Source organism: Toxorhynchites rutilus, chromosome 3 (genome assembly GCF_029784135.1).
Source record: "Toxorhynchites rutilus septentrionalis strain SRP chromosome 3, ASM2978413v1, whole genome shotgun sequence".
Taxonomy (NCBI): Eukaryota; Metazoa; Arthropoda; class Insecta; order Diptera; family Culicidae; genus Toxorhynchites; species Toxorhynchites rutilus.
In genome coordinates, this window is record NC_073746.1 from 116,507,082 (window position 1) to 116,531,614 (window position 24,533).

General features: G+C 37.0%; 1 protein-coding gene across 5 annotated transcripts in view; it reads right to left on the minus strand.

The window, feature by feature from the left end:
* Nucleotides 1-24,533, minus strand: part of LOC129772788 (tyrosine-protein kinase Btk29A) — a 312,094-nt gene that overhangs the window by 174,711 nt on the left and 112,850 nt on the right. The window lies entirely within an intron of this gene.

A 24,533-nucleotide genomic window follows, 5' to 3' on the forward strand; every position in this document is an offset into this window, starting at 1 on the left:
TTTGGTAATTTTTATGAGAATTTAAAAAAATACTGTTTTGAGAAAAATTAATTCCAATCTTTAAAATATTTTTCTTCAGTGTAATTTTATTTATTTATTTTCTACATGAATGTTCCAATAATTTCCTACATTTCCTTCTTTGACCAAAATTGTGTAGACATAACAGTTTTGGAGATAGAAATTTTTGAAAATAAAATGAGAAAAAAACTTTGGCCCTCTCCAAAAAGTATTCTAATTCTTTTTCTGGAGATTTCAAGTATGCAAAGTTGCTGAAATTACTAATGTCTTTACACCCACAACGTTTCACTACAATCCGGGATGGTCCGGATTCTTCCATTGAAAATGTGTACGTTATATCAAATGACGTTATATCGAGGGTACGTTATATCGAAGTTTCCCTGTAGTCCAGGAAGCTCATTTTAGGGGAAATTTGCATCTAGAGCTCCACAGTTATTAGCTAGACAAAAACTGTATTCAACAAAGTTGTTACATATGATACAACGCTCATTTTTATGTTGCAAAAATAGGTTGACCAAAATTTTCGGTGAAATGAAAAATCGGGCATTCTTTTCTCCATAGATAGAGGTAAACATAGTTCGACGTTGTTGCAGCCCCAATTATTTTAAGCAACTTTAAAGGACAAAGTTTTTTTTCTATCTCTGAAAATAGCCGATATAACGCTTTTTTTCTAAGTTGCGTTGGGGTCACCAGGAAAAAAACGTTTTTTTTTTTGCTCTAAGTATTTCAGATTCTATATGCCAGCTGTCTTCAGAAGACTTTCGAGTTTACTAAGACAAACATGTTGTGATACAGATTTTGTCAATATTTTAACTCTTCTCAAAGTTAAAGATATTGCCTTCTCCAAAAATACGCTTTCTTCATTCGTTTAGTCTAGCTTAAAAAATGTTTATTGGCGGTATTTGAAAAGACATTTTTGGCTCTACGTAATGTGAAATTTTGTAAACCATGCTATTTTTTGTATTTGAGTAAACTAAATTTGAAATCATGAGTTTTTGGGAAAAAAAATCAATTGCTTTGAGTACGATTAAGATATTGACATGTTCAGCATCGCAAAATGTTTGTCTTGATAAACTCTAAAAATCGTCCGAGAAAGGCTTTGATGTAGAATTTGAAATTTAAAAAACGGTTTTTTCATGCCTAATGCAGCCTAATCAGAAAACGCTAAAAACAACAAACAACAAAAACAACGATGAAGCCTTATTTACCTTAAAGCCACCAAAAACGGTCAACCATTTACGAATTTATTTTTTCATGCCAAAGGACCTAAAATGGGTAATATGAATTCACATGAAATCTATACTCAAACCACTCAAACTTCATTTATGTCTCATTTTATTTAATTCTAATATTTCCAGTACAAGAAATAGATTGTGTGCATAATTTTGTGAAGAATTGTATGAATGCTAACATACTAATAATGAGCGTTGTCGATAATCCAGAAAAATTTAAAGTCAATTGTCACAAGTAAAACGCACTTATGTAAGAACTGATGATGAATATGGCGGGTGAGTCCCCGATCCAGTCCCAGTCCCAGTCTCTGTTCCTGCCTGTTTTAGTCCTAGTCCCAGTTTTCAAGACATTAGAGGTATGCGATTTGACATTATCGCGTGGAAAAATAATTCTATTCTATTCTAGAATGCTGGTCAACTCGAAACGTGTTAGATCTTCATAAACATTGACAGTTACAGTGAGTTCCAGTAACATTACACAGCACCTCTCATCACACTAATTACTGAGCATAATCTTGGCACAATGAATCTTTCCCTTTTTAGCGGCTATGTTCTGACTTAATTATTTTTTTTCTGCGTTGTTGAATCTCATAGCATGACTATCTTAATATATCCAGTAAATGTTCGATACAAAAATTATCTCTTCTCTTGTTTTTAGGCAGCAACACCTTTCGGTTCGCTCACAAATGCTTCGCAACAGTTGATCGACCGACATTGACTGTTGCTGTCAGTCCTCATTATGACAACCTTTATGCAACAATCCTCGTAGCAGCATGCTGTCAATTTGCAGTATTAAAACGCAACATTCTATGTTACTATGTTGATTTGAAAAATCATCATTTCATCATCATCGTCATCTTCGAAGACATTTCTTGCAAGATGTTTTGATGAAGCATGCTTTTCGTTACACCGTTACACCGTTACACCGTCATTTCCGTTGAATTAATGTGCACCTCATCATTAAGATCAAAATATTGTTATATCCGTGAACAAGCACATTATCCAAGCCGTTTTGAATACGAGTTTTTTTCAAAGAACTCGATTACCGTAATCAATAAAACAGATCGATGCTCAACCGAACAAAATTGCACCACCGGTTTGAAGGGATTTCGCTCTTAGGAACAAACCCGCTGAGTAGTATCAGCATTAGAAAAGACTGAAGTCAGCTCGCTAGCTAAAGCGAAATTGTGTAATTGAAATCGAGAAGCATAAATTGCAACATTTCCTCTCTCGCTCCACAGTGTTCATGAAACGAACGCTACATTTGCATTTCGGGCGAGCGATTTACGGGCGCTTGATCTGCATTGGTAGATCAAAATTGTACATCAATTACTCATTAGCCCCAGCACGGATAGGTAAGCACAGAAACAATGTATGAGAACATGGGAATACTTCCAATTTTCAGCAAGTTAAACCATTTATGGATTGGAAACCGTAAGGTAGAGCATATCAAACAACGAATTCACGATTCGATTGATATGCTAATCACCGAGCTCCGATCGCAACAAATATAGTTTTTAAGTGGAAGAGTGGACATGCTAAACAAAGCTTGCTTTCATGTTGCGAAGTAACATTCTTGAGTGTAAATTCTCGTGATTGACATGTTTCTAATTAGAAAAAAATTATTTAGAAAACCTAAATTACGAGAACTTACACACAAAAATGCTACGAATAATAACATTGGTGATAGTTTTTCAAAAGAAACAAAGATGCTGTTAGAGCTTGAGCTTGGGTAGACTGTATATTCCGTAGTTGCTCTCCGTGATTGACCTGAACCAGCGAAATTGCACAAAGAACACACTGAATGACGCTTGGGGGTAGCGAATCATTCTCATTGTGCAGGTTTTGATGGATCGAGCTTTAAATAATCAATAACGACGCCGGCCACGTCCTTACAGTCACCAGGGGAAGGGAAATTGTTAGTATGATATTCGCCGCCCGAAGGCCAGACGGCTCGCCTCTATAGCGTGGTTTCCTAGCGTTTATCAAGGAAGGGATAGTTGTTAGTGGGGGAGGTAAAAATCAGGATTCACTGAGGTAAGTGATGTGATCATTTTACGGCGGAACCTTAAAAGGTCATCGAGCCCCGGGCAACCGAGGGAACTCCTCCAGTGTCGCCGAATCGGCGATAATTCGTCGTTTCTAAATTTTCTTTTAAATTAAATATATCAAATTTTCAAATGTCCCAAGCTGTTCGGAGAACTTAGCCCTTTATCTCTGTTCATATTTTCTTTCATATATCGAATTTTCGAATGCCCCAAGCTGTTCAGAGAACTTAGCCCTTTATCTCTGTTGCGCTTGTATAACGCGCGCTCTCTCCCGATAGTTGTTCAGAGAATTGTACAGCGACACACACGCACACATACGAATACGTCCCGGAACGCGTAACAACACGAAACGGGCAGTTTTTACTTTTTGCTTGTTTTGCCTAGTAAGTGATTTGAATTAACTAAATTATTCAGGAGAATTTTCGCTTTACGGGACCACATTTCAAAATTGATCACAGAGGGAAGAATCCTTTCGGACCGATCAAGAAATTCTATTTCTCCTAACAAACACTCTAAGACAAGGAAGAAAAACTAAAACTGAATGCGGAGCGACCCAAAAAAGACGTCCGCATTCGACAACTGCACGAACCGGACTCCGGAAACACGAAAAAAAAAGCTGTTAGAATTTTTTTTTCTGTAGAAGTGCCCTTATTCCGAAGTATGAACTTGTTGGTTATTGTATGGGCTATTCATATATTTCTTTTCAGAATGAAAAAAAACGATTTTGTGAAATATGAGTTTCATTTTTTTTTTCATTGGATTTTTTAAATATTTTTTTTAATATTTCCGAAAGATTTCAACCATTTTCTGCATTTAATTCTTTGTCCAATTTTTTTTTCGAGTCTTATTGTTAGGAAAAGCCAAAACTACAAATAAATTACTCTAAAACTATGAGACTTAAAGAATTTGGTAATAAAGTGGAATGTGAGAAATTATTTAAATTTCATTTGAAAATATCAGAATGAATTTGATAAATATAGAAAATATTTTTAAAATTGAAATTAAAATTAAAATTTTTTTAAATTGAAATTTTCGTATTGTTTTTAACCAACCGCAGGGCAGTGATAATGCCCCTCGCTAGAATCGATGTCCTAGTTCCGATCCGATGATCGATAGTTGATAAAACAGAGAATTTGGATTCATTAATAAAAAAAAAGAACATAGGGGGAATTATAAGCTATAGAAGTCAGTAAGCGAAATTATATGGGGAAAGGTGTGAAAAAAACAGAAATTATAGAAGCGAAAATAGGAGAAATTGTAGAGAAAAATAAAGTCTATTTTTAGTTAGAAGTTCATAACACTACATTTTGGATTTCACCAGGATGCAAATCAATCAAACGTAGGAATTCTTTAAGGGAAACTACAATTTGAAAGAATTTATAAAATTGCAAAATTACTGAATTACTTAAAAAAATATTTCACATATTTTATTAAATTCTAAAAAAAATACATGAAAACCCCTATACAAAAGCCAAAAAAAAATAATGCTCAAATTTTAAATTAAAAAATATCAAAGAAATTTTTAAAAAATACACCGCCCATACAATACACAAGAATCCAGAATCCAGGAAGAAGGGCACTGCTAGAGGGAAAGATTTTTTCTAGCATCAACTTTTTAGTGTTTCCTCTGAAAAATTGCTGCTGATGTTTTACTCGTAACATTTTGAGTGTAAATTCTCGCGGCTGCAAACTTTTATTTTATTTAGAAAGATGTCAACACCGAAAATTTACACATATGTAAGAGATGAAAAATTGACGTCTTTAACAAAAGTCCATATTTTAATATTCTCTAAAATTTTACCGAACACAGTATATCGCTATCTTGACTATAAACAAAATTAGGATTAGTTGCACTTTTTCCTAGAAAATATGAGAAGACTTTTCACTGTAAAAATGTCCGTCATCCGTCATCCGTCATCAAATAGATGAAATTAATTTTAATTTTTTCAAACATTTTTTCAGAATCTCGAATAAAGCGTTTTACGAATTTGAGATCGGGCTGATAACTTATTTTAAAATGTCTACAACTATTATTACGCATCTAAGTTCTCGTAGAAAACTCATCCCATGTTCGTGATGAAAGAATGGTACGAATTAATTTGGGAAACCAGTCTTTAGAATGCAAAGTGCTCATGCTCTGGCGATTGAATATGCTCCGAAACTAAGATGAAATGTTTTGATTTCAACACTGCTCGCTTTAAGGTTCACACCCTATTCTTGTACCGTGTTGGTGCACCATGTTAATGTACCCGTTTCTAAACCGCGCTTGAATCTAGTTTGTATCTTTTGCTTTCTCTGTTGAGTTATTTTTCTTCGTGTACAAATTACGTAACGCAAGAAGAGGGGGAGGGGGGTCGAGGTTGCGTTACTTACTGTGTATTAGAGGTAGGAAATTGCGTTACGTAGGCGGGGGAGGAGGTCCAAAATCCGGATTTTGAGCGTTACATAATTTGTGCACGATGCCTCAGAACGAGCGAAGACAAAACGGGCACTGAAATTTGATGCGTGTGTGCATAAAAAGGAGCGCGCTACACTTCGTACCAAGCGAGAATACGTGTTTGTTATGAACGCGCGCCGATGAAAATTAAACTCGAGTGCAGCGCAGCGTATAGAGACGCGGTTAATCGTTCAATTAATAAAGTAATCGAGTATCTGCAATTATAATCGAGTAATTTTGTATCGAATAATGAAAAATCAAAATATGAGTACATCGAATGATTATCACAGTAATCGCGATTAATGGAAAAAACCATTTTCAAGGTTAATACATTTTTAGGTTTAGAGTTAGCTATACATTTTTTTCAATTGGTGCAATAAAAATATTGTGCATCAATTTGATAATGTGCTCTTTTATCAATCGCCCTCAAAAAATATATTAAAATTTATCAATATACTGAAAAACCATTTCATTCAAAAACCATTATTTCATTATTCACCATGTTTATTTGAGAAATTGATTTAATGTAACTTCTAAATTTATGACATCATAGTATTTTCATTGGGCCTGATTCTCGAATACACTTCGAATACACTTCACGGTGGGAACGGAATGAAACGTATCCGCGATGCCAACGGTACGGTGTCGACATCTGGATACGAGATTAGTTTCCCACTAAACTTATCATTATAATATCAAATTATCTTCAGATGAAATTTTTGTATGAGATGATTATATCACATGAAAAAAATAATTTTCCACTCACATTAAACACCAGTTTGATACGAAGAAGTTAATTTTCATTAATGATTTTTTATTTGAAAAGTGCTCATTCTGCCTGAAAATTCATTATTATCTTCGACACTTCACTAACTCGTAAAACGTAGTTCAATGGCGTGCCGTTTATTTCGTTTCCACCGTGAAGTGTATTCGAGAATCAGGCCCATTATTACAAGAAATAAATACTCACTCGATTAATCGAATACTGAAAGACAATTATTCGAATGAATCGAATATTTAAAAATGGCCCCACGATTGATCGATAATCGAATAAACGAAAAATTGAGACATCTCTACCAGCGTATGTTTTCTGAAGACTGCGGGAAACACATTGATTCAGCGACTATCTCTGTTATCGTTATAGGTTTGAGTCGTTCCCGAACTCCGAGCCCGTATAGATTACAAACATAATTTTGCAAATCCCTTTAAGTGGGCTTTTTGCATAGTCTATTGACGGTTTTATTATTTCTGAGGGTCACTTACCGCTTTGATGAATGAAAAGCATTTAGAGAATTGAACAACATAAATTTCGTTACATTTTTATCAAATCTCGTACATAATTCACATCGGAAGCGCTTCTTAAAAGCTGCCAACTTTTTTTCCCTCCAAACTATGATGCATTGGGTGTTTCGAGTAGTTATAATTAACAATTATTACCCTCCATGCGTTGCATCACGGCGAGAGTACCTGAATAAATCAAATCGCACACACGTTCGCCGCAACCCTCTGTCTCTCGGACCCAATCGTCTCCTCAATAAACCATCATTACGGGGAAATTACCAACAGAAAGCGCACCCCCCGAAAAGAGGTCACAGCTTTCCGTCTTCTTTTTCTTTGTTTCTAAACTATCAATCGCACTCGCAGAACTATGTGCGCGCTGCGGCGTGTTGAGTAACGCATATACCTTCACTCTTTCGCCATCACCACCAGCATCGTTCACTGATATGTCCTCCCGCCGCTTAGTGCCCTCCAAGGGGTCCCACCATGTCGCGATCTGCTTGCTCTGGTGTTTTCTGGTCGACCGTTGGTCGAGTTGGTTTGCTATTCCGCCGCGACGTTGCTGCGCACAGTCTAGGAAAAAGACTAGCTCTGGTCACGCCATTCAGGTAGGTAAGTTTCGCGTTCCCCCCGGAGTGAATTATAATCCTGCATATATCGCGCAATTGCCATCGACCGACCGCACTATTCAGCCTGTGTCGAAGGCTTTCTGTTGAGGGCGGACGCGGGGTACGGAGTTTCGCTCGCTCGCACTCTGTTGTACTTCATTATTTAATCAAACACTTCTCGCTCCGGTCTCGGGTTTAACCGGCAGATCGACGTTATGGCCGCCTGCCGCCGAGTCGAGGGGTTTACCCAGTTCTTAATGGAGCCGGGTACTTATGACGGACTTGTCAGATTTTAGGCTCGAGGAAATTATTGGTATTCTATGGTAATTGTGCTCATCCGTAAGATGATGTATTCTTGGAAGAAACCATGGCCAATATCATTTTCGTGTGCGCTGATAAAATTTTGTATTGGGAATTGTCGCTATTATGTATTCAATTGATATTTTCGCTCAGAAATTATTTGGCCGAGCTGCAGAGCTTGAAACCGAATTGCATCATGCAAAAATCTCGAACCATCCGCCGAAACCGGTTAATCTCTTTCGCAGTGGGAGAGACAGAGAGATTAAATGCATTGGCTTACGGGACGAAAACACCGAGTGTGTGAGAAGAATAAATCAAGAACATTGAAAGTCAGCGCGACATCGGTAACACATAATTTGCGAAAAAATCTGGCTTTAAGTTGGGTGCTTGTATTGATTCTCGCGCATCGTTATAAATGGTTTTCGGGGTATGAATTGACCCGAGATATGATAGCATTTTGACTTCGAGAAAATGAAGATTTTTTTTAATAACAAACGCATTTTTAATTTAAAAAATGTTATCGAAGACGAAAGGCGTATGCATTAAAAGTTTCTTATGCAAGTGAATTAAAATAACACTGGGTAGGTTTTCACGATTTTTTTTTTTTTTTTTTTTTGAGAAAAGAGGTTTTTATTTCGCTCAATGTGTGAATTCGCTCTATTTTTGTGTGATTTTTTATATTGGCGAAAATGGTTTCATCCAATTTATTTGTTGAAACATGTTGAAAGAAAGCGCTTCTGTATGAGCTTCAGTGTTCCTCTGTTGAACTATATGAACTGGTACAAAACATAGTAGAATGATCTTACCATACAATACATTTCTGTAGCCGCCAAAAAGATAATATTTTAGGTACTTTACAGCCTTCACAACTTAGAGGGTCGGCTCAGAACTACTTTCCTCCCACTTTTCGGATCATAACCAATCTCTCATAATTGAGCTATTGCGGTTAACACAGATTTGTATGTGTTACCATTAATGAAGCCGGGAAATTGCATAGAGACCGCACACGCCCGTAATTATTACTAAAATCAAAACGATTTTCCACAAAGGCAGCACCACCATATGTCCGCAAAACCAACGACTCTGCGCGATCAAAGGAAAACTCGGCGCCGGCCAATCACCGACGAATAACGCAAATTTGAACCTGGTCAAATCTGCGGTTGTTTATCGACCGGTGCGGATCGAGCCGAACGATAGGTGCAATCGAAATGAATCATTCTTTTTTTTCGCCCGTTTTCAGAAATATGGTGCCATATTTGGAGCATTTTTCGTCTTCTCACTGCCATTCGCGCTTCTGTTGCAGCAAATCTTCAGATGTACAATTTGTGAATACAACAGTTACCACCAGTGTCGTGGTGTGGTGTCGAAGTTTCAAACGTGCCATTTTGTTTCCACTGTCGGTAGATTTGGAGAGATAGAGATATCAGAAACGCTACGATCATGATTGTTTTTCACTGGATATTCGGATCGGGCTCTTGGAACCCCAGTGTCAAATGAGGGTGAGGTTATTCGGCAGAGTGTATTCTCTGTCTGTGTGTGCGGATTGATGAATTTCTTTAATTGCAACTTTGTGTCGATTTCGCCAATTTAATTTTTGTGTGTGGTAACATGGGCTCTGCTCTTCCGTTCACATTTCACAATAGAAATTATCATTTTCCGACTCTCACTGTGTGTTTACGGATACGGAACACCTCGGTGATGTGATACTGGATGAGCTTGTGTTGTGTTTAAAGTTTGGGATGGCGTAAGTTCAATATGGCTCGGGCGTGACTAATTGACCGTTTTGATTTTGGTTTGGGTTCATGAACCGAGCATGTGAAATGTGAAAGTGTTAATTGATTCATCTGTGAAGATTGGGAATAGATCGACGGAAAATTTAAAGCGATTGAAGGATAGATAAAATTGATAGTTTTCATTGATGGAAAAATCCCTCGTAGAAGCACAACGTTTTTCATAAGTTGAGATTCCGACGCTAAATAATAAGCTATGGACGAATTTCATGCCAACTCGACTGGCAGTTGGCAGCACCATCTCAGATCTCAGAAGGATTTGATTTTTGATTCATCCCCTTAAAGTCAGAAAACACCTTTCTTGCATGAAAAAAATTAATTTATCCAGATTCTCTCAGGAGGTGATAGACGATCATACTTGATGAAGAAAATCCTCCTACGCATATGTTCGAATTTCAACAATGACAGAGTTACCGAACTTTTTTTTTTTGTTTCGGACTCGGAACAACTAAATTAGTGAATTTTAATAACATTTTGGAAGTGAAACACTTAAAAGTTAATAAATTTTTTAACACATTAAATTTGAATGTGAATTTTATCCTAAAAAATTATATTAAACTAGATTGTTTCTATCAATTTAAATGAAGTTCTTTAACCGCTCCACAATTTGTTCTTTGACGCACAACTTCTACTTTTTTTTAAATTTCGCTGCAATATCGATATAAACAATTCCTGGTGGGAATTCAAGCAAAATCTTAAAAAATCACGATGTTTACCCCACTGTACATGTAATAACCACTTAAACTTCACCTTAACGTTGAAAGGTTACATTTCTTCATGAAAAAAGCCATATTTGAAATATAAAAAAAATATTTTTTTCCAAAATGAATATAATCGAGTCCAAAGTTGTATATAATCGAATCACATATAATCGAGTCCGACCTGTACTGTATTCTATTAGTCATTTATTCCATTATTAGTATTTTTATTCCATTTGATACCAATATTGAGGGGATTGCAAAAAATACATAGTCGACCATTTTGTGGCGGCGACCTTTTCGAATTCATGTTGTTCATAGTGTAGTGTATATTTTCCAAATCATGCAGTTTTTTGCGGCGGCCAAATTGAATTTTTCAAGATCATAGAACACGCAGTTTTATAATGACAGTAGAATTAAATGTATGTTCCAAATTTCAGATCAATCATTCAACAGGAACGGGGTCAATTTTCTATTGATGTGGGACAACCCAACAAACATTCAAACATACATAGAAACATGTCAAGCTGAATGAAACCATTCAAAAAGTAATTAGTTGTTTGGGGACTGCGGCCATCTTGAAATTGGATTTTTCATTATCTGCTTTGTTCTACTAGTCGAGAACTTTCTTTTGATACATTTTTGGGCATTTTCCATAAACAACTGTGTTCTACTAGTCAAGCCCTTTCATTTGATACCCATATTGATGGGGTTGTGAAAAAAATATATATGGCGCCATCTTGCGATGGCGGCCATTTTGGATTTGCATTTTTTATACATAACTATGTCAAGCCCTTTCATTTGACACCCATATTGATGAAGTTCTGAGAAAATATGAAATCCGCCATTTTGTAGTGGCCGCCATCTTGGATTTGCATTTTTCATAAATAACTACATTCTGCTAGTCAAGCCCTTTCTTTTGATACCCATATTAACTATTCAATATAGAATTATTATGCAAATTATTCAAAATTTCCGAAAATCTAAATTAAAATACTCCGGATAATCGAGTCTAAAATTCCGGATAATCGAGTCCGACCTGTAGTAATTTTTCAATGAATTCAAAAAAAATCATTGAAAAAAAACAATATTTTGAAAATTAAAATTCATTTTTCTCAAAAACAAGTGTTTTTAAAATTCTGAGAAAAATAGATATGAATAGCCCTTATAATTTCCAACAAGTCGCCCATACATCGGAAGATAGGCACTTCTACATGGAAAGAGTTTTTCGAACAACAACCTTTTCATGTACACTCGTATTGCTTAAGAAGGGTCTTATTTTGAAGGGTATAGAATCAATTTAGATGATGAATAATGCATTTTCTTTAAAAACACTTATTTCCGGTGAGGGGCGATTTGACGTAGTGGTAACATCCATACTTCTCACGCAAAGATCACGAGTTCAATGCTCACTCCCGACATTCTTCCAAAAATGAAAGTAAAAGTGACGAACCAGACGAAATGTGTTGAAAGTCACTATAATAGAGAAAAAAAAACTTATTCCCGGTATATATTTGACAGAATGTACAATTGGAGACTTTCATCGAGGCTAGCATGCTGAAAATGGTGTAAACGTAATGTATCATTTCACATGTCTTTCCCAGAATACCCATAAAATATACCTTTTCCAATTTAAGTACAATTCTTGGAGTATAAAGTACGGTTGGAACAAAGACGAATCGCTGAATTATCCGAAAACTCTAGAGTACAAATTATGGTAAAATCCATCTCCTTTGTTGGCATTTCATCTCAATAAATCTAAAGCATGGATCATTGAATATCTGGACGCACTGTTTAATTTATTGCAGCGCTCCTAGTGATTAAATGTGGCGATGGAGATCAATCCACGGTCGAATGGAGATCAATTCATCCATACAACTACTCTGCTTTGCCAGGAACATCGGGCTAATGTGCTTTAAATGACACAACAATGATCATATCAACTGTCAGCGCTGTCCGGTCTACCTGAACAATGGAAGAACAGATGGAAAACTCTTAAGCCTAAAAGGCTACTGTGTAATGTATTATGCGCAATGGTACAGCAGAAGAATTCTCTTTCGCTCGAAAATGGCACAATGCACAATGTACACAAATTTCTGCATAACTCGAGAATTAATCTAGCAATTGGAACCAAATTTGGCATATGGAGGTTTTAGGGAGCAATAAATGTTTATATGGTGGTTTTAGAGGACACGAAATGTTTTTATGGTGATTCGACAGAATTAGCCCCTCTCTAAGGATAAGGGGGCTGCCATACAAATGAAACACAAACTTCTGCATTACTCTAGAACTAGTCAAGCAAATGGAGCAAAATTTGGGATGTGGGGGTTTTTGGGTACGAGAAATGTTTCTATGATGGTATGACACCCCTTCCTCCTCTGGAAAGGAGAGGGGGTCTCATAAAAATAATGCACATATTTCAACCAAACATATTCCAACCAAACATGACGATTGAAAATTTCCGGAAAACTCTGAAGGAAAATGGGAAAATTCGCATGTGTTCTACAATTACATATTGACAAGCGTTGTTAGTCCATTTGATGTTTGCGGTAACGAAATTGATCTTCGTTCGAAAGTGGAAATGGATTTTAATGTGATAAAACGCATTCCCAGATCGTCTTCTATCTGTATAAATTAAAATGGATCGCCGAATGTGATGATAAGAGCAAAACTCGAGAAAGGAATTGTTCCATTTAGGGATCACTCTATCATATTTTCTGCATCAAACATTTATTCAATGTAACGGAGAAACATGTTATTTGTAAGTGTATGGAAAATCTTGCACGAGAATTGTGTCTGAAAATAATCTGATATTATAATGTCGAGTTTTGGTAGAAGTACTGAAGTTTTATATTGAAAAATAATTTTAAACGGTAGATTAGAAGATCATTCAATGAACAGTTCTGCGATTGGACCCTTAAACGTGCGCTTAGTGAGAAAACGTGAAATAACGAAAAATAAATTATGGGCGGGACGAAGTTTGCCGGGTCAGCTAGTCTATTATAGATCTCATGTAAGTAAGCATTAACATATAGCTTCATCATGGTACTAATTCAGCATATCTAATGCCAAATAGCAGTAGGGGAACCGTGAATAATACGGACAGTGGAAGTAATATGGACAGGTGGTTAATTTGTATAGTTACATTTCGAATTTCCAATTTCTGTTAATGAGAACACCTTCTACATGTTATTCTATAATATTTGGGCCACCCTTGACTTCGCGATGTAATTTTACCTGCTTCGGTATTAAGCATTTTGAGTGGTTTAATATCAAAATTCAATTCGCTGATGGTTATGTTTCGGTTTGTAAGTTAACAGAGAAGCGATATTAGGTATGTACGGAAAAGTAAATTTATTTTTGAGTGGAAAAATCTAAATTATTGAAATGATTGTACTGGTGGGGTAAAACGGACAGTTGCCAGTGGGAGTGGGATGAACTGTAAAAAGTATGTTTAATCAATTCCTAAGGAATCAATTCCTGCGTCTAAAAATGGAAATCAAATCGCCAAATGTGTACTGTTTAGAAGCTGACTGGAACCAAAAGCAAAATTGTTGACGGTTAGTCCGTTTATACTGCTGAAAAGCACGATATCCCTTCTAGGTGGATTAATTCGATTTTTTCATCATTTAACGGACATTCGTGATGAATTCAGACCATGGTTGAATAAAATTATTCCTCTCGCGATCGATTAACCTCTACGCTTCATGTATTACAAACCTGTCCATATTACCCGCATCGAAAAAAATGTTGTACTTCTCGGTCTGTTTTAATTTTAGTAAAAAAAAAACATTGAAAAACACTTTTTTGTAAAATATTTGGCCAATTAGGTAGAAAAACAGCATCTTGAATTGAAAAAAACTACATCAAAGTTTTGGGAAACATGAGTTTCCAAAGATATAATTGAAGTTCTTCTTAACATGTCCGCTTTACCCCCACCTCCCCTACATGTGACAGCATTTTTCATGTTCGGAAGCCTGATACCAACTTTGTCAACGCATATAAACATTAATGGAGGTATCATATGCGCATATAATGGTACAGTATAATGCTTACAAGCAGGGTTGCCAACTATTATTTAAAAAAATCAGGAAGAATGAAAATAAAAATCAGGATAAATCAGGATGGCTCATATTGGGTTGTCCGAAAAGTTAATGTCGATTTTTGGGAAAACAAAAACATCGTTTTCAATCAAAGCATTATAATTTAATTTAATATCCATAGTTCTGTTTCACAATCTTTCGCTATCCTTTACACAACTTAAATATTCTATCCTCCCAGAACATGTTTGCTTCCTCGTCGAAAACTGCTGCAAGCCATACATGTGAGAAACAGGATGCTTGCTCATAAGCTCATAATACAGAATCCATTCCAAATCCCACCAGAAACAGAGTATATCTTCCTTCGGGCGAAGACCGGATATGTAAAAGAATTAATAAACATGGTATAATTCCACGCATAAGCGTAAATGCTAGTGTTTCGCCTATCCTTTTGATCGTTTATATTTTTCCGAAAAACCTACAGCATCACTACAGTCAATTGCAGAGAAATCAATATTCAAACTTTCACTGAATTCATCATTCATGTTTTGGAATGAATCTTTACTCAACAAATGAGGAAAGTATATCAGCAGAGGAAGACATGTTTAATTTTTTCAAATTTTTGTTATATTAGGCTGTCAAAAAAGTCCGGCGGTATTTCCGCGAGGTGTCGTTGTAAGCGCGTAGTTCTAGTTGTATTCATTAGATCGAGTCATACTATAGCTTGTTGGAAAGGTATTTTTGCGCGCTATAATATAATCCTTGACAGTGTTTTGTTTGGTTAGGTCGTTCGTGAGTTATAGTTTCGCAAATATGGAGCAAAATAAAGAGAAAATCCGACATATTTTACAGTACTACTAAAGGGTAGAAATTCAATTTTTAGGAATTATATCTACAGCTTTCGCTCATAATCAGATAAGAGTGTATAGATCACGTTGGCCATGCTTCACTGTTAATTTTTCGTAAATTAGAAAAAATGTCGTCGAACGAAAAAGAGCGTCCTGAATTAATCCTGTGCACTCATTTCGAGAATCTGGAGTTGTCACATCGGGACATCGGTAAGATGCTGGGAATCGTCCAATCCACGGTCAGCAGAGTACTAAAACGATACTTCGAGAACCTAACCATCGACCGGAAGGTGAAGAACGGCAAAAATGGATGCTCCGTCAGTGAAAAAGATCACAAGCGCGTAGTTAAGCAGTTTAGACGTGATCCGAGATGTTCGGTCCGGGATGTCGCCAATAAGCTGAATTTGTCAAGTTCATTCGTCCAATGGACCAAGCAGCGGGAGGGCCTGCGTACATACAAGGTTCAGAAGGCTCCTAACCGCGACGAAAGGCAAAACATGGTGGAGAAGACGCGAGCCCGGAAGCTGTACACCGAAATTCTGACGAAGCCGCATTGCCTGGTAATGGACGACGAAACCTACGTCAAAGCGGACTTTCGTCAGCTGCCGGGACTGTTGTTCTTCTCCGCAGAGGACAAATTCAGCGTTCCGGAGGAGATTCGCAAGCAGAAACTATCCAAGTTTGCCAAAAAGTACATGGTGTGGCAAGCGATCTGCTCTTGCGGAAAGCGGAGCGCCCCCTTCGTGATGACCGGCACGGTAAACGGGCAGGTTTACCTTAAGGAGTACCTACAGAAGCGCTTACTACCACTATTGAAGCAGCACGAGGGCCCGACCATCTTCTGGCCGGATCTCGCTTCGTGCCACTATTCAAAGGACGTGTTGGAGTGGTACGAAGCCAACGGGGTCACCTTCGTGCCAAAGGAAATGAACCCGCCCAACGCGCCGGAGCTTCGCCCAATAGAGAAATATTGGGCGATTATGAAGCAGGCCCTCCGGAAGAACCCAAAAGTTGTCAAATCGGAGGCGGACTTCAAGAGAAAATGGATTTCTGTTCAAAAAAAACTACAACCTGACGTTGTACAGAACCTTATGGACGGGGTAAAGAGGAAGGTGCGAGCATACGGGCTTGGGCTCGAAGTATGAATAAAAAGAAAATGCCAAAAGTTGTTTAATAGTTTATATTTTACTGTCTAAAATTTTCAAAAGGATCGGTCTACTGGGTGAATTTCTACAGCGTTTTTTCCGTGATGCAATTTGATGTGACACACCCTTTATGACAATGGCAAAAATGCATCTCAAGCTGCCAATAAAATTTGTGCAGTTTATGGACCCGATACATTTTCCATTTCCACCGCACAACGATGGTTTCAACGTTTTCGTTCTGGTGTAGAGGTCGTCGAAGATGCGCCACGCTCCGGAAGGCCTGTCGTCGAAAATTGCGACAAAATCGCTGAATTAGCCGAGAAAGACCGGCATAGTAGCAGCCGTAGCATCGGCCATGAGCTGCCACACACGTTGATGCAAAAAAAACATCTTTGACCGTATCGACGCATGTGAATCGCTGCTGAATCGCAACAAAATCGACCCGTTTCTGAAGCGGATGGTGACTGGCGATGAAAAGTGGGTCACTTACGACAACGTGAAGCGCAAACGGTCGTGGTCGAAGCCCACTGAAGCGGCTCAGACGGTGGCCAAGCCCTCATTAACGGCCAGGAAGGTTCTGCTGTGTGTTTGGTGGGATTGTCAAGGAATAATCTATTATGAGCTGCTTCCCTATGGCCAAACGCTCAATTCGGACCTGTACTGCCAACAACTGGACCGCTTGAAGGTAGCACTCATGAAGAAGAGGCCATCTTTGATAAACAGAGGTCGCATTGTCTTCCATCAGGATAACGCCAGGCCACACACTTCTATGGTGACGCGCCAGAAGCTCCGGGAGCTCGGATGGGAGGTTCTTTTGCATCCGCCGTATAGTCCGGACCTTGAACCAAGTGACTACCACCTGTTTTTGTCCATGTCCATGAACGAGCTAGGTAGTCAGAAGTTAGTCACAAAAGAGGCCTGTGAAAATTGGCTATCCGTTTTTTTTGCCAATGAGGAAGCAAGCTTCTATAACAGGGGTATTATGAAGTTGGCATCTCGTTGGGAACAAGTCATCGAACAAAACGGCGCATATTTGACTTAAAACAGATGATTGTAACTAATTTTATGAACAAATGAAAATTCAAAAAAAAATACCGCAGGAATTTTTTGACAGCCTAATATATAATACGGTTACTACGGTTATAAATATATTTACCATTTAATGATGGGACATTAATGTTGATTCTACTTTGAATCAGACAAACAAATTCCATAAAAAAATCTTTTCATATTGACTGTGGATTCAAAATTTTTCTCTTGAGTAATTTTACACTCTGAGCGTATTCCTACATTCATAACTCTGGGGATACATCTACATACACATTATCCTCAATAAACTAATGTAGTTCGTCAAACTTAATATCGTTGTAATTTCATAAATTCGTCAGACACTCTGGTTTCATGAAATTTTGTAGCACTGTGTTGGAAAGCCACAAAACAATTGACGGTAGAGATAAAAAAAATAAATACAGCTTTGCGTCTAAAGAATTCAACTCAATGTAAGATATATACAAGTGCGAACCGGAGACCTATCATGGCAGAAAACTTTGTCATGGAAATCAGTATATTTATTACGAATAATGTAAAAAGTAAAAAAATCAGAAAAAAAATCAGGATCATTTCAGAAAAATCAGGATAAATTGAGTGCTCGTCAGGATATCAGGGAGCGTGCTAAAAAGTCTGGGAAATCCTGAAAAATCAGAAAGGTTGGCAACTCTGCTTACAAGCATTAGAATAATGGAAGCTCTATATGCGCATTTACACTACCGTATAATTATTATAGGGAAAGGTGGCCCTTGTGACTCCTAAATTTCAACGGCTATTCATCACAAAAAAATCTTGTTTTTTGGCGACTTCGGCATTGAAATGTATAGTATGAATCTTTAACTATGGTTTTTATTGGTCGGCGTTGTTCATTAGTATTAAAAAGGGAAAAACAGAGGCCGACTCAGAAGTCACCCTTTTTCGACACCTTCAAAAATGGTGGTTCATTTGGGGCTGTAGCGTAATACTTACTGGGATGGCAAGCAGTGTTTTGAAAGTGTTTTTTTTAGATTTTCTGCTGTTATTTATTTCCGTTTACGTGTAACATATACTTGCATTTGACTGTCATCTTCATCCAATGTAACATAACATCAAAATCAACACTCATGAAAATGTTTGAACCTGTGCACACCAGTCTCATGCAACCAGTGACTCTTAGCTGCATTTTTGACGTAGAACTACGTCTTTCAGGAAGGGTGCCAAATTAGAAAACAAGTCACGTTTTTATGAAATAAAGTTGAAGTTAATAACTATGTTCACTGAGAACGAAATCTCATGATTTGCATACCAATCGAATCGGAAATTCTCTAAGATTCGTATCCTATACATTATAATTCGCTAATCACTAAACGGTTTAAATTGATGAAAACTGGAATATCATCCTTTTTTCCCATACATTTATTCTGCCAATTTGTGTGCTAACCCTACCCGTATTTCGAATACTTATAACTCGAACATTTCTTAACAGATCGGAAAGATGTTTGCATCAATTAATAGGAAATGTTTCTTCGCGTCTATAATAAAATATTATTTTTCATGAGATGAACAATTGAATAACTGTAAAATTTCAAGCCTTCTCTAAACGCCCTAACTGCCAAGTTTTGATTGCCCTGATGTACGGTTTCCCCAACACAGACTTCAAAATCGATGTACTTGTGGAAATCCGCTCTGCAAATATACATGCAAGTCGGGGGTATTTTTGTTCCCACCGAGCTGTGTTTCTCTAACACGGACTTCAAAATTTATGTGCTTGGGGAAATCCGCTTTGCAAATACATGCAAGTCGGGGGTATTTTTTTGGTGTTGAGTACTTTTGTATTCGCTTGTCGTTGTGCAGACCGTCATTCAAATACTAGAGGTAAATTACCTTTAGCGGTTCGAGAACTACGTAAACATGAGATGTGCAATAATTTCAGAGGGAAATGTAAAATACAATGATCGTTTGACAATTCTTCCGTTCACATAGTAGCCCGACGCATCATATCTAACGTGAAAGGACGTTCGTCAAATTTATTTGTAACGAAGAACATAATTTATTACAAAAATTTCGATGCATTCTAAAATAATATTCGAAATGGTAAACAAGTGGATTGCATAATGTAATTACGTAGTTCTACGTCGAAAATATGCGGTCGGGTCATAGATACAACCCCTTAGAATTTTTTAATACAGTGGCACAAAAACTCCCCACTAATTATTCTGTTCTAATACCAATTATGATTATAGTAAAAATTCAAATATACACAGCCAAATCAAACACTCAATGGGCTAATTTCGTTAGCTACTGAATGGCTCCTCCAAATCACGTATATATCATTGAGCTAAGACAACGCCCAAGCTAGTAGTACAATCTGACGTGAAAAGTCGACTTTTATTAAATCATACTCCCGATATGACAACCACGATCAGTTCAGCTCATTTCGAGCTCATTACCTGGCCTTTGTACTATCGAACCACAACAATGTTGTCGTTTTGAGGTTGAAATCCGCGCTATTGTCCGAAATTATGATGGCGGTGTTAAGACGGCTGCTGTGTTACCCTATGATGGGCTAAGCATCATACACATGATGACTTCGCTGTTTGCTACTGCTGCTAAAATAATGCCGCGAAGCGCGTTGGGCTTGAGTTTCGAGTCTTCGCCACTTTCACATCCCCACGCTGGATGGACCGATGTGCGCAAACAAAAACTGTTTCCGTGATTGTTCCATGCAAGCGATGATGTGTTAGCGAACTTTTTTTTTGTTTATCACAACAAATAAACTGACTCAATCAGATACGGCGAAATTCCGTTGGATTTCGCAAAATTGCGGTGGTTGCTTGCAACCGAAGACGTGAGCGTTGACCCAAATGTACACACTTGAGTCAGTTCTCTAGAAGATTTGTTTTTCTCTAAAATGCCAAATGTTTGGCATTACCCCCAAAACGGATCTCAAAATCCCAGCCGAAATAATTTCTGAAACAAACTTGAGCACGAAAAAAATACCAATAAAGTGCGACAGCGCACACACATCTTCGCACCGATTGCTGTCCTTGGACAAAAATTGTGCGCGCGGCTTCGCTGGTCGTTTTTTCCAATAAGTTCATTTCGTTTCCAACGTTTACAACAGTGCGCGCCACAATGCCATCTCTTCTCCAGCAAACGTAGGCGCGATAATTTATTTAATTATTCAAATTGCTAATGCGTTCGCGGCAGCAAAAGAATGTTTGATTTGCTCCTCTCTTCAGATGAAGCGCGTCATTTGTGGCGATATTTTCGAAGTTGTTTGGTTTTTTGTTATTGTTGTCCCCGGCGGTTGCGGTTTTTTTCCTATCGGCATCGTAATTTCTGTTTTCTATGTTACAACCAACCGTGCGAACCAATTTCTGTGCTCTTGATTTGAAATTCTGCTCACATTGAGAAACTATGTATAGCGGGTTTGAAGTTTGTATACACATTGTTTTTTTTCTCTAATATACGACTAGAATTTATAGTGGCGATTCGATTGGCTGACTCCAGCAGTGTGCTTACTCAAGAACGATCTTTAGGGGCAGATTTTGCATTTTATGTATCTGCAATATTTTTGAGAAACTCTCGAAGGTGTATCTTAAACTAGTGACCTGTTCTTAAAAATAATAATTAGAAAGCTGCTTGTTTGAAACGAATGTGGTTTTCGACAAAGCTGTTGGAAAATTGATAAACCACAAAAATTCACTTTAATGCACTTTCAGTAAAACTTATTTCAAATTTGCCCTTTAAGCCTTTTCCGTGGAATCAGGACTAACATATTTGTCCCTTTCTTAAAGAAAAAAATATATAGTGATATATAGACACAGTGAGAATAACTTTTTTCCTAACAGTTTTAAATATCGCACAAATCCACGCCAAAATAGTCGATTTTGGCCAGATTTTCTCCGACTTTTTTCAGTCTTTAAAATACGCTGGCAGATACTCAAAATTACAATTTTAACTATCATATAACCAATTTATAATGGCGACTAGTTTTTTTTATAAAGTTATATCTACAATGATTGTTCTTTTTTCAAAAGCTCATAACTTGAAATACAATTATCTTGTTAAAATATACTAATTAGCGTAGTTGTTGGAAAACCAATGCACTTTTTAAGAAAAATAACACTTTGAATACACAATGTAGGAACCTTATTCAAGAATTAAATTTATTTCAAAACCTATTATGGCTTAAAGCAAAACCAACTTTTGTAAATAAAAACAGATTTCAAACAGAAATGAATAGTTATTCATGGAGGTGGTTTGAGATACAAGTGTTTTATATTTAAATTTGATTTTCAAGCATATTTTTGACAGTTTATTAAATGAATAGAAAAAATCTTTGAACGTTGACTTTCGAACAAATTTGCCGAACACCAGAACCAGAAAACAGGGTTTCGAGTAATTTTTTTATTGAAAGAAATATCAATGATTTTGGATACGTATTTACAGTCTTTATAGTCGTTTGAAAAGTCCAAACAAAATAAAAACTCCTTAATTGTTTGGGCCACCCTATTTAATTTTTCAACATAGTCTCCTTTTAGGCTTATACACGTCGTCCAACGTTGCTCTTGTTTGTTGATCCTTTAAGAACAATACTTTTGCATATTTTTTGTTTTATTTTTCTAAAATTGATTCGGGAATTTTCTCAAATTTTGGAGATGGATGCCGTGTTGACTATTTAGTGTTCGCAAGTTTTAGCGAATTTTGAAACCTTACGAACATTCTCAACAAAAAGAAAATAGAAAGTTGCATACACAATTCTCTAATTATAATCAATATCATATCAATCGATGGCCCTAAATGAGTTATTGAAACTTTACACATACATTTGACTTATCAGATTTAATGTTTTCCGCAAGTGAAAAGTTGATACAAAACCTGTAGGAAAATGAGTTGAAGCTCGAGCTCCTCTTGTCAGATCGAGAAGATGCTGGCATCAATTGATTTTTATATTTTTTTGCACAACCATTACAAGAAGGAAAAAATTTTCGATTATTTCCACGAAATTAAAAAGTAAGCTTGGTTACCCAAAAATTTGCACCGGGAATGAAGCGACCTTTGGAAAGATTGAGGAAAGGGAAATACTAAGAAAAGGGAAAGACTGAGTTATTTCTCAAATTTTATAAAGGCTACGAGTTGGTAAGTTGGAGGTAGATTTGATCTTGTAATTAACCTTTTCCATAGCTAGAGGCGAATGAAGGGATCACATTATGTTTTTATGACAGCCTCTCTCGAGGCCTCGAAAAAAAAAGAGATAGAGAGAGGAAACGAGAGGGAGAGAAAGCGAGAAAAAGAGAACAAGAGAACGAGAGAAAGAGAGAAAAAGAAAAAAGAGAGAAAAAGATAAATAGAGAGAGGCAGAGAGAAAGACAGAGAAAGAGAGCAATACAGAGCAAGAGAGAGAAATAGAGCAAGAGAGAGAGAGAGAGAGAAAGAAAGAAAGAAAGAAAGAAAGAAAGAAAGAAAGAAAGAAAGAGAAAGAAAGAAAGAGAGAGAAATAAAGAAATAAAGAAAAAGAGAGAAAATTAAAGAAAGGAAGAGAGAGAGAGAGAGAGAGAGAGAGAGAGAAAGAAAGAAAGAAAGAGAGAGAGAGAGAGAGAGAGAGAAAGAAAAAAAAAAGAGAGAGAGAGAGAGAGAGAGAGAAAGAAAGAGAGAGAGAGAGAGAGAGAGAGAGAAAGAAATCGCGTTTTTCTTCCATTTTTCGGCCGACTTAATCTTCCATCAGAACAGTCAATTCGAGCCATCATGGATCGTTGACGCACCACTTTGTGGAGTATTTTTGTACAGTTATGTACAGTTTCTGTTCTGCGCCGGTATGCCGAAGACGATCAACGCTTTGGAAGACAACATTCGCCACGTCATCTCCCAGATACGACCTCCGTTACTGCGAATAAGTAATCGAAAATTGAACTTTTTTCGAGCCGAAGTAGCCATATGCCGAACATCATATTCATTTTAAGTATCATTCCAGAGAGTGATCAACCAATATAATGTGTGTAGGCTGAGAGTTAGAAAATATTGTTGCTATTCCGATTGCTCGCGCCGCTCAGAGGAAACATTCTGTACAATGAAGCGTACGTTTGTTAGACAAAATAAGGGACTGTACAATAGAATAGAACAGAAAAAAACGTTTCTAAACTTTCTCTTTGTTATAAACCATAGAGCAAAACAATTTGTAGCTCTCTTTCATGCAATGTGACGAGCTGAGAGTTTAAAATAAATTTTCTAATAGGCCTTTTTCAAGACTACAGAGGAATTAACTACAGAAGTTTGAAACTTCTATAATTCCACACTCTTTTTCTCTCTTCAGTTTTTAGTTTCACTCTAGAGAGCGACCAACCAACACTATGCGTTGAAGCTGAAAGTTGATTTGGAATTTATTATTCATTTATTCTATTTATTCATATTTTTTTTCACGTAGGACTACGTCTTTCAGGGAGGATGCCAAATTAGAAAACATGTCATGTTTATATGAAATAAAGTTAACGTCATTAACTATTTTCGCTAAATTTTTGCTGCCCGTTTTCAACATATTTGGTATAAATAAGCCATCCACGAGTGGAGGCGATCTGACGTAGTGGTAACATCCATACCTCTCACGCTGAAGGTCACGAGTTCAATTCCCACTCCCGACATTCTTCCATAAATGGAAGTAAAAGTGACGAACTAACTCAACTATTATTCTTTCTGGTCATTATTTGGATGACTGACGAATTGTGTCTGAAGTATGCGTTTCATTGTCTTGAATGAAACTATTGAAATCTCAAAAACCTATACTTGCTTGAAGTTCATTTAAGCCCAAATCGGTCCGGAGTTGGATGCATGTCCACTGGCTGTGAGAGCAAAATTTTCGTTTGCTTTGTGTTTTCTCGCCGCTCGAATTTGCATTATGGCTTTTATTTGCATACAATTAGCTTGCATGGATTTTTCTTCTAAAATCTTCTAAAATATCCGTTCATCCATTCATTGAGAATTAATTTAGATACAGCTTCGCACAAATTATTACTAAGCTGACGGTAGTCCTACGTCAATCTTGCGGTTATATAACAGCTATAACCC